The sequence below is a fragment of the Lepus europaeus genome, chromosome 2 (assembly GCF_033115175.1).
Source record: "Lepus europaeus isolate LE1 chromosome 2, mLepTim1.pri, whole genome shotgun sequence".
In the NCBI taxonomy this organism is placed as follows: Eukaryota; Metazoa; Chordata; class Mammalia; order Lagomorpha; family Leporidae; genus Lepus; species Lepus europaeus.
In genome coordinates, this window is record NC_084828.1 from 110,478,671 (window position 1) to 110,489,184 (window position 10,514).

Below are 10,514 nucleotides of genomic sequence, written 5' to 3' on the forward strand. Positions count from 1 at the left end.
AACAGGGGTGTGATTTGCTACCCGTGTTACTTTCCAGCATCAACTGGTGCTCCTTTGTCTCCCCCAGTCTGCGAATCTGCAGGCAGAGCCAGCAAGCAGACAGGAACAGTTAGGCACAGCAGCTGCTACATCATCTCCATACGATGTCTCGCATCTCATGAAAGAAAAGAGCCGGTTTGGATTTTCCATCAGCTGTCCACTTACTGAACACTTTCCCTGTGTGGACTGTGCTAGGTATCCTGAGGGGTAAGACATGAGTAAAGTTAGGATGTGCAAAGATACAAATGATTAACCGTTTATTTATTTGCTCTTTAGATACTTCCTATAGAGTGAGGTTTTGCTTTTGGCCTCTGAAAGTTCTCATTTATGTTGATTTTTTGGTTATTGATTTATTTGAGAGGGAGAGGCACACAACATGACAGAGAACAAGCCCCCATCTGCTGGTTTACTCCCCAAATACCTGTAATGGCTGAGGCCGGGCTGTGCCAAAGCTGGGAGCAAGAGACTCAATCCAGGACTCTCTTGTGGGTGGCAGGAGCTCAACCACTTGAGCCATCATCACTCAATGCCTCCCAGGGTCTGTATTGGAGCTGGCAGCCATGAGCCAGAACCAGGAAGCTCAAGCCAGGGGCTAGAGCTGGGCTTTGAAACCAGGCACTTCTAAATGGGATACAGGTGTCTTAAACCAGGATCCACTGCTAGGCTAAAAGCCCATCCCTCAAAGTTCTCATTTATTAATCTCCAATGTTTATAGCATGCTTAGGCAGGATTCAGAAACAACTAGACCAGTAAATTACTTTCCTTATTCTTTATTGCTCTTAACTGTAAAGTGAGGTAAGAAAAATTCCTCGCATTCCTCTTGTACACATAATTAATATTATAGTCAGGGTAACAATCCAAGTGCCTTCTAGTTCCAAAAGCCTTGAGGGCAGTATTTAAGCCATTGCCCTGCCCTGACGTCAGATGTCTATTTTTCAGTTACATGTTTCGATGAATTCCATTGATTTATGCCAGTTTGAATTGGCTTTATATATAATATATATGTATGATGTATATATATAGGTCATAACTCCAAGCAAGACACAAGTAGCATACTTCAATGAGGAAATTAAGATAGTAAAGTACTACTAACATGGGCATAGGGGTGAATAAGGAAAACCAACAAGAGCCTGCAGTGGCAGGGAGCCTTCTCATCCCTAGGCCTGAAAGGACAAGGGTAGAAACACATTTCCAGAATCCAGAAGCAGTAGCAGTAGCTGTAGGAGAGGCTGCCCGAGAGGACCTGTGCCCTGCATGAGGAAAGCAGTGAGGAAGCCAAGGAATAAATGTTCCCACCCCTCTACCCTCCCAATCTTTGTTCTCCTCCAGTTGGTTCCCACTGGCTGAACCCAAGTGAAGGGAAGTCATAACAGCATCCATTGAAGACAGCCTGTAGGGCACTGAGCATGATGGAGAGGGTGGAGAGAAGGTCTGGAAAGAGCACGAGAAAGTTCAGCATCCCATGATTCCTATACAGTTTTTGTAATGGGAACCTTGGGATACCGGAGAGTTCACAAACAAAGAAATTATCATGATCGTCACTTATATGATCGCATAATGATTACCGCAAAACAGTCAATCACGTCATCTTATTCTTCAACCATTCATTATTGTGGGTGCTTTGAAACAGTGCACAGAATTCAGAATTCATAGTTGCTGATCTCAAAGGGCTAAAAATCAAAAGGGGGAGATGAGATATTACAATTGAAAAGTAAAATTATGGGGCTAAAAAAGACAGAATTTAAAAATTCAGGTTGAGGAGAGAACCGATCAATGTATCCAGCCCTCCTGGCCACACAGATTTGGTATAAGAGGGAAAAGAGTCAAGGTGACAGGTAGGTGACAGCTAGGACCCTGGATCTATTAGGGAAGGTACATGCTCTTCTTTTCTATTTGTCTTTGGAGAATGTTAGGTCTACATTGCTACAGGCATACTGCTATGCTGAGAGGGCCTTGAGCTGCTTGGAAGCTGCTTGCACAGAACAACTTGCAAGTCAAGGAATGCAGCTCAACGAGAAACTGGATCCTTGGTGACATCATTTGAACCAGCAGATTAACCTTGGCAGCTAGACTTCTCTGTAAGCCAAAGATTTCAATGTTCATGAAAAGCTTCTGAATCTTCCTACAAAATACTGCATTTCATCCCTAGCATCCACCCATCATGCCTTTCCTGCACAAATCCCTGTTTTGTGAAAAGCTCTTATTCTTGTCCTTTATCCTAATTTTAAATTTTTAATTAGTTATTGACAGATTCAGTGTGCTTTGTAAATACAATCCTAAGAACACAGTGATTTTTCCCTTACTCCTTCCTTCCCTCCCATCCTGATTTTTATAACAAAGTGCCAATTTATATTTTAAATATTTCAGTGATAGCAATCAGAAGAAGTCAGTCAGTTAGAACACTCATTTTGAAAAATTCTCTGTAAGGGAAGTAATGCTTAGGGTGGATATTGTTGATGCCATTTGCCTGGAGAGTTGATGAGTCTAAGTCAAACACTGGTAATGATTTTTTTATGCCTGTGGCATGGGAATGGTCATCAGGCCTGGAGTAAAACTGTGTGTGTGTGTGTTTCATCTGCTCCCAGGGCTAAAAATGTTGCCCTTTACTTCTGTTTGGAATTGTCCTTCGGCTATCACTCATGTGTGACCTGTGCAATCAGACACTGGCTGATTCATTCTGATCCCTGGGCAATGAATCTTTATTTATTTGCTTGCTTTATTTCATGAGTGGTTTTCCAAACAACTGGTGTTAACACAGAGCACAAACAGCCAAGTTGATCATGTAGGAAAAGCTGAGAGTGAAAGGATTCCAACCCATTGTCAGCATCTGACAGGAATTCCAATCTCCTCTAACAATTTATAGTCATCACCTAATACCATAAGGAAAAACTACCATAAATAAAAGTTCTTCCTGCTGTTCCGAAGCAAGCTATTTCTATCTACTCAGTGTTTGAGGATCTAAACATGTGTCTGGAAAGAGAATGTTGCTATGTAGAGATCTGTGACAGAAGTCTTAAAATATCAAGGAACTGCTCTCAACCACTATTTATCAAATTGTACCAATGCTTCCTGTAAACACTTGTAATCTCTGTTCTGCAGGTGAGAGAAAACTGCAGCGGAGTTCTGTTATCGAAGCCAAGCACAGGACTACATCTGAAACAATTCTGGCAATTACTGGGCTTCCTGTCCAGAGCGTGTTGGATTACTCACATAAATGTCAAAGAACAGGTCTGCAGTTTAGCAAATTATCAGCTTGGCCCACGTAGAAGGTAACAAAAAGTCCCCCAGCTTCCACATTTTGCAGGGTTCAGAGAACAGTTGCATGACAGTTCTAGTCCATGATTCAAAGTAGCTGGTGCATAATCTACTTTAGGAGAGAAACAAGCTTCTGATTTATAATAGAAGGTTAAACTTTGCTTTGTGGATATTGTACAATGTGTCCAGTTAAATTAATTAAATAACTTTACAATGGTATGGGATAAATACAGATATATGGCCGGTGCTGTGGCTTAACAGGCTAATCCTCTGCCTTGCGGCGCCAGCACACCGGGTTCTAGTCCCGGTTGCCCCTTTTCCAGGCCAGCTCTCTGCTATGGCCCGGGAAGGCAGTGGAGGATGGCCCAAGTCCTTGGGCCCTGCACCTGCATGGGAGACCAGGAGAAGCACCTGGCTCCTGGCTTCGGATCAGCACGATGTGCCAGCCGCAGCGGCCATTGGAGGGTGAACCAACGGCAAAAAGGAAGACCTTTCTCTCTGTCTCTCTCTCTCACTATCCACTCTGCCTGTCAAAAAAAAAAAAAAAAAAAAAAAAAAGACAGATATAACTGAGGAATAGGCGACTGAGACAAATCAAAGAGAAACAAGACTGCAGATAGAGGAGAAAGGCTATTTTAATCCCATCTTATAATTACAGCTCATGGGTTGCACATCCTAGTGTGTGTGTGTGTGTGTGTTTAAAGAGGCCTGGAGGGAAGGGACGATTATGACCCTGTCCCTCAGGAGTCATTTGAACAAACTCACGGAGACTTTGGGGGTAAGTGGGAGGCTGGCTGAGTTGACAACTACAGGAAAATTGAACGAATGGGTGTGTTACTGTTACGGGAAGTGCTTTGGAAGTGAAGTCCTCTGAATTTAGAAGGTGGTGGTCTAAGGGGTTGGGAGTCAAGAAGCGGGACAGAGCACGGAGATACATCCGCGGGCAAGCTGGTTGTCAGAACAGAGGAACATCCTCCACACCGAGAGACTGCTGAGACTTCCGACCACCCACGGAGGGTCACGTGCTTCAGAACTCTTGGGGGGGTGGATTTTCTGGATTAGCAAAGACAGGGGAAGAACTCGGATCCCCGATTTAGAAGACCTGCAAATTGATATCAGCAAGAGGGAGTGGCTGGAAAAGGGAGGGTCCTGGAGCTGGAGAAGGACGATCCTCTGCCGGGGACCCTCCGCGGGGTTGTTCATCCTCCCTGCCGGTGCGACCAAGAGTAAATCCAAAGCAGTCTCCTCTCCACCAGCAATACAACCAAAACCTTCCCTCTCTTCCCGTAAGCCAAAGTAGAGGTTCTGGCCCAAAATGAACTACAAGGGTGAGGGGTGAATTGGAGTTAATTTTTCCGAGGGTTGCAATCCGTTTAGAAGAGGGCAGTCTTAGGTTGGTAAGGGAGGTAATATCCCTATCCCTGCTGTCACAGCTGGTAGAAGTGGGACAGGAGGTTGCAGTCCTACTTCCTTTGATTCTCCTCTCCCCAGTTCTCCTACCTCCTCTTTCGCAGCTCTTTCTCCTGGGTACGTGGGTCCAGTCACAGCGGGGTTTGCAGCAATGTGCTCTGAGGAAAGATGCCCCAGACAGCTTTTGCTTTCATCACAATGCATCATATGTGCTGCTTTGCCTGCAGGTCTCTCTCCTGTGACACAGATGTCCCCAGTGCCAAAAGTCAAGTACCCAGTGAGAAGCAATCTCTGTAAAATCCATGAGATGACAGAACCCCCAGTGGTTACAAGGGTCCAGGCCTCCAGGTGGGAGCACTGGGAACAGTGACTGAGCCCCAGAATGGAAATGTGCTTCCTTCTTGTGCCCCCGAAGACGTGCTCTGGGGGAGTGAGAGGAAGATCTACAGTTAACATGAAGGGTTTTAGTTTCTTATAACAGCTGATTTATCACATTTTCCAGAACTTTCTCACCTATCTTGAAATGAAATAAGCTATTTCTCTCCATAGGAATGGAACTGCAGGAAAACAAAGAAACAAACCATGATATGGAAATCTAGCTGTTACCAAAGAGGAGCACAGAAAGGCACCTGAGAGTCCTGAAGCCTAGTTTAGAAATCACAGAACTAAGAATTTTAAGAGAAGACTGACAGGGAATGGGCTGATAAAGGATTTGGGCATGTTCTGATATTTATATTTTTTTCCTCTCACACTTGCATTAGCTAAACACACACACACACACACACAATTACCGCTTACCACAAATTCTACAGTCAACAACTCTGCATGACCATGAGCCGGCAGATCTAAGGCCTGTGCTGTTAACCAGGCATCCCTAGCTGCAGCACTGGGCCTGCTACACAGGTTTTTCAGGAATTAGCTACTGAGTGAATGAGCTGTTGAACAGTGATACCAAGGAACCGATGGCTTCCTAATTGTTTCTACAAGCCTGTAAATGACTGAGAAAGAGAAAACAGCATTTGTAGTAAGAGGAGGAGGATTAGGATGATTAGCTTAATATTATAACTGTAAAAACACCAGCAGCAGTGATGCTCTCCAGGAATAATTTGAAAATTATTAGAAATTTATAAATTAAAGCTTGTCTTCTTTCTTCCATGTTAAAGACTAAGGGATGACCTATATAGAGAAAGTAGTAAGAATTTTTTTTACAGAAATAGTGCTTGAGACCCTTGATTTTGTTTTGTAAGATTATCTTTATAGCATTATGTGACAATTGTTAATTAAATTCGGTACATTTCTTATACACTTTATACATTTAATTAAATTAGTCCATATTTTGTTTAGCTCGTAAAATACAATGAACTAATAGGGAATGAGTCGAAGAGGGAAGTAAAATGTATTAGAAAGCATTTCTTTACATGGGTGCACAGATTAAGAGCAATCTGATTTTTCAAAATGGTGATGTTCAGGTGAGATGAGCTTCTCACAGCTGCACGATGATCCGTGAGCCATGTTCAGCTATGTCAGACTTTGGGCCTTATATTGCCATATGTAGAGAGGACAGGCTGGATACCTACAGTGAATGGACTGCAACTGTCTATAAACAGCCCTTTCTTACGTCCATAATAAAATAACAGTGTGCATATTTACCGTGATGAGAAATTGTATTTGCTTAAAGTATATATTTAGTATTTGTGGGCATAATAAAAAATCACATATTTTATTAAAAATTCTTTTAAAATTTATTTTGAGAGGCAGAGAGTAAAAGCAAGAGGAAGAGATGGAAAGAGGGCACTCCCTTCTACTGGTTAACTCCCCATATGCCTACAACAGCCCCAGCCCAGGGCCAGGCTGAAGCTAAAAGCTGGGAACTCAATCCAGGTCTTCCACAAGGGTAGCTGAAACCCAGTCACTTGACCCATCGCTGCTGCCTTCCAGGGTCTGAATTAGCCGGAAGCCAGTGTCAGGAGTGGAGCTGGGTATCAAATCCAGGCACTGTGATATGGGACACAGGTATCCTAACAGGTATCCTAACTGTTATACCAAATGTCTGTCCCTATTCCATGTATTTTAAATAGTAAGTATGTCTTTCTAAATATGCTGAATTTTTAAGCATTAGTATCCACACATATTCCCTTTAGGAAACATAACTTTTTAAAACTTTTATTACAGAAAATTCAAACATAAAGTGTGAACAGTGTAGTGAACTTCAAGAACTGAAAAGCCAGCTTTCACAAGTACCAACTCATGACCATACTTGTTTAACTCACATGCTCAATGCCTTACCTACATCCTCTCCTCTTAACTTAGTTTTCCAAGCAAATCTACATCATGATATTGCCGGGACAGGTACTCTTCTCTGGGCCTCTTTTTTCCCTACATGTTTCTGGGCGGACTAACACTACAAGGCCCTGGCTGATCTTTTACCAGGGCCATTTCTCGAGATAGGTTATATAGATTGTGTCCTTAAGAAATGAGGTGGGGGCTGGTGCTGTGGTATAGTGGGTAAAGCCGCTGCCTGCAGTGCTGGCATCCCATATGGACGCCAGTTCGAGTCCCAATTGCTCCACTTCTGATCCAGTTCTCTGCTATGGCCTGGGAAAGGAGCAGAAGATGGCCCAAGTCCTTGGGTCCCTGCACCCCTGTGGGAGACCTGGAAGAAGCTCCTGGCTCCTGGCTTTGGATCAGTGCAGCTCTGGCCATTGTGGCCAATTGGGCATTGAACCAGCAGATGGAAGACCTCTCTCTCTCTCTCTCTCTCTCTCATTGTCTGCCTTTTTTCTCTCTGTGTAACTCTGACTTTCAAATAAATAAATAAATCTCTAAAAAAAAAAAATGAGGTAACATCTCTCGACACTTCTACACCTACCACCATCAGAATAAAGCGCAGGCGTGCTTACTGCTTACCGTAAAACTGTTGGCTCCCCCAATCGAGCATTCCTCAGCTGAGTAGCACATCCCTTGTGTGCTGCTATTCTCTGGATCTTTCTGTGTTACTTCTATGGCAAAAGGAACCAACACACATATGCTGTGTTCATGCTGCTTACCACACCATGAGTAATAAAATCCTTTGTCTGTAACCTAAGAATCTTGTGTGTTGGCTAGTCACCAGAAAACAATTATAGCCTAATTAATTAGATTGTAGGCAGGATCCAACCAAATCCCAGATACAACAATCTTATTTTATATGTACATATTTCAGTATATAATCCTAAAACACAAGTTTTTTTAAAAAAGAAACTGCAATACTACTATTACATCTTAAAAAAATTCTTTACTATCACTGAATACCTCACTTGTGTTCAAATTTTCCCAATTGTTTCATAAATTTTATAATGTGTTTGAGTAAAGATTCAAATAATTTCCATGATTGTATTGGGTAATTTGAATTAAAATTTTTTTATTATAGGAAAATATATGTAGCATAATATCTACAATTTTTAAGTGGTGTTCAGTGGTATTAATTATATTCACAATATTGTATACCAATCACTGCTGTTTCCAAAACCTTTCCACCTGAATGATTTGAATCTTAAGTATTTTATCTATAAAGATTCCTTCTTTCTCTGTTTTTTCATGCGCTTTACTTATTTAAGAAAATCAGGTCGTTTCTACTATAGAGTTTGCACAACCCAGAGTTTGCTATTTTGACAATGATGGTATTGTTCAACATACTCCTCTGATCCTATGTTTCCTGTAAATGGGTTTTTGGAGCTAGAGGTTTAATTAGATTCAGATCAGGTTTTTTTTAAAGACTGTTTTACATGGGGTTTCATGGGTTTCCATCAGTCTGCACATAATGTGATTGTTTCTTTTTGTGATGTTGGCAGCCACTTAAGATCATTATCTAAATTTTATTAATGGCAACAAAATGTGAATATTTGAACTCCAGTATTTCTTAGTAGTTACGATACTTGTATAGATGAAACAGTTGCAAAGTTCTCCACTACATAGATGTTAATTCCACCAGTCTAAACAGAATATTTCATAAGTTGTAGTAATTTATCAAACAGAATTTTGTTGTGATTGGTTTTCAAACAAAAGAGAGGGTTTTGTTCTTGCTCTTTGTTTTTTCTCATAAAGGGTACAGACTAAAGTATCTCAAGACTAAAGTATCATTTGAGGAAAGGTTAAAATCTGTGCCTGTCTGAGAATGTAAGTAAAAATTTTACCTTCCAGAACCATCTGTTACTAAAATGACCCCTTTGTTAAAAGATACTTAGGAATCTGTAATCTGGAAAGAAAGCAGTCTTGGTACAGTCAAGCAATTTGTCTCCTTGGCTTCCCTTGAAGAGTACTAAGAGCTGGAGAGCTGCCTTTACGTGTCTCTTCTGGTTCTTTTTAAATGCATGGATCTAAAATTAAACACAGTGCTTGTTCTGGTGATGGTGTGTGCCAGGATGGCTTATCAGAACATTTTCCTTAGAGCAACTTTGAGACACATCTGTTCAAGTGAATCAGTTACCAACTCAATTGACTCAGAAATCAAATTCAGAAGTCACCATATGGATTAAATCACATGCTCTCTTTGCTACTAAAAATATTCAGGTTTTCTTTTTATTCCTCCACTCCTACCCCAACCCTCCAGCATCTGTTAATTTACACTGGGCATTTTGTGGGAATTATAGCTGGTAAAAGGTGATGTGACAAAATAATTTTCTAGTATGCTGGGAAATGAATGTACAAAAAGGGAGGAAGAGAGAGCGAGGTATCCTTTGAATCATCTTTTCTAAAATTCCTGATACTTGTTATTTGTTAGCTTATTGTTATCTAAAGTATCTTGTACAAAACTAATAAAATTGGGGTCAGCATTGCAGCACAGGTTAAGCCACCACTTATGACAGCGACATATCATACTGGAGCAGTGGTTCAAGTCCAGCTCTTCTATTTCTCTCTTTTTTTTTTTTTTTTTTTTTTGAGACAGGCAGAGTGGATAGTGAGAGAGAAACAGAGAGAAAGGTCTTCCTTTTTGCCGTTGGTTCACCCTCCAATGGCCGCTGCGGCTGGCACATCGTGCTGATCCGAAGCCAGGAGCCAGGTGCTTCTCCTGGTCTCCCATGCAGGTGCAGGGCCCAAGGACTTGGGCCATCCTCCACTGCCTTCCGGGGCCATAGCAGAGAGCTGGCCTGGAAGAGGGGCAATCGGGATAGAATCCGGCGCCCCAACCGGGACTAGAACCCGGTGTGCTGGCGCCGCAAGGCAGAGGATTAGCCTGTTAAGCCACGGCGCCGGCCAGCTCTTCTATTTCTGATCAAGGTTCCTGCTAACGTGCCTGGGAAGTAGCAAGAGATGGCTAAAGTACTTGGGCTGCTGCCACCCATATGGGAGACCAGGATGGAGTTTGTGGCTCCTCACTTTGGTCTGACTCAACACTGGCTGTTACGGACATTTGGGGAGTGAATCAGGAGATGGAAGATTCTCGCTCTGCCTTCCCCTCTCTGTCACTCTGCCTTTGAAATAAATAAATACAAATCTTTTAAAAAAACTAATTAAAAAACTAATAAAATCTTGAAATGTAGGGGTATTTTTCCCCCTTTCCTTGTCTCTCATAAAAGGAAATGAGAGGGTAAATCAACAATTCACACGTGCATTTGGTGGTATAATACAGTTTTATGTCAGAAAAAAACCTGCTGACTTCATGTTAACAATGAAAGAAAGTGAAGCTCAAGGAAGTGAGCCTGGCTTGAGGGGTAATGACTTCCAAAGCTCCCCTTCCAACTCAGAGAGTGAATGCGAATAGTGTGCTACTTGTGTTTACTAAATATCCATTATTTGTTTTCATTTTTCATTGCTCTGAATCAAGTTACTCC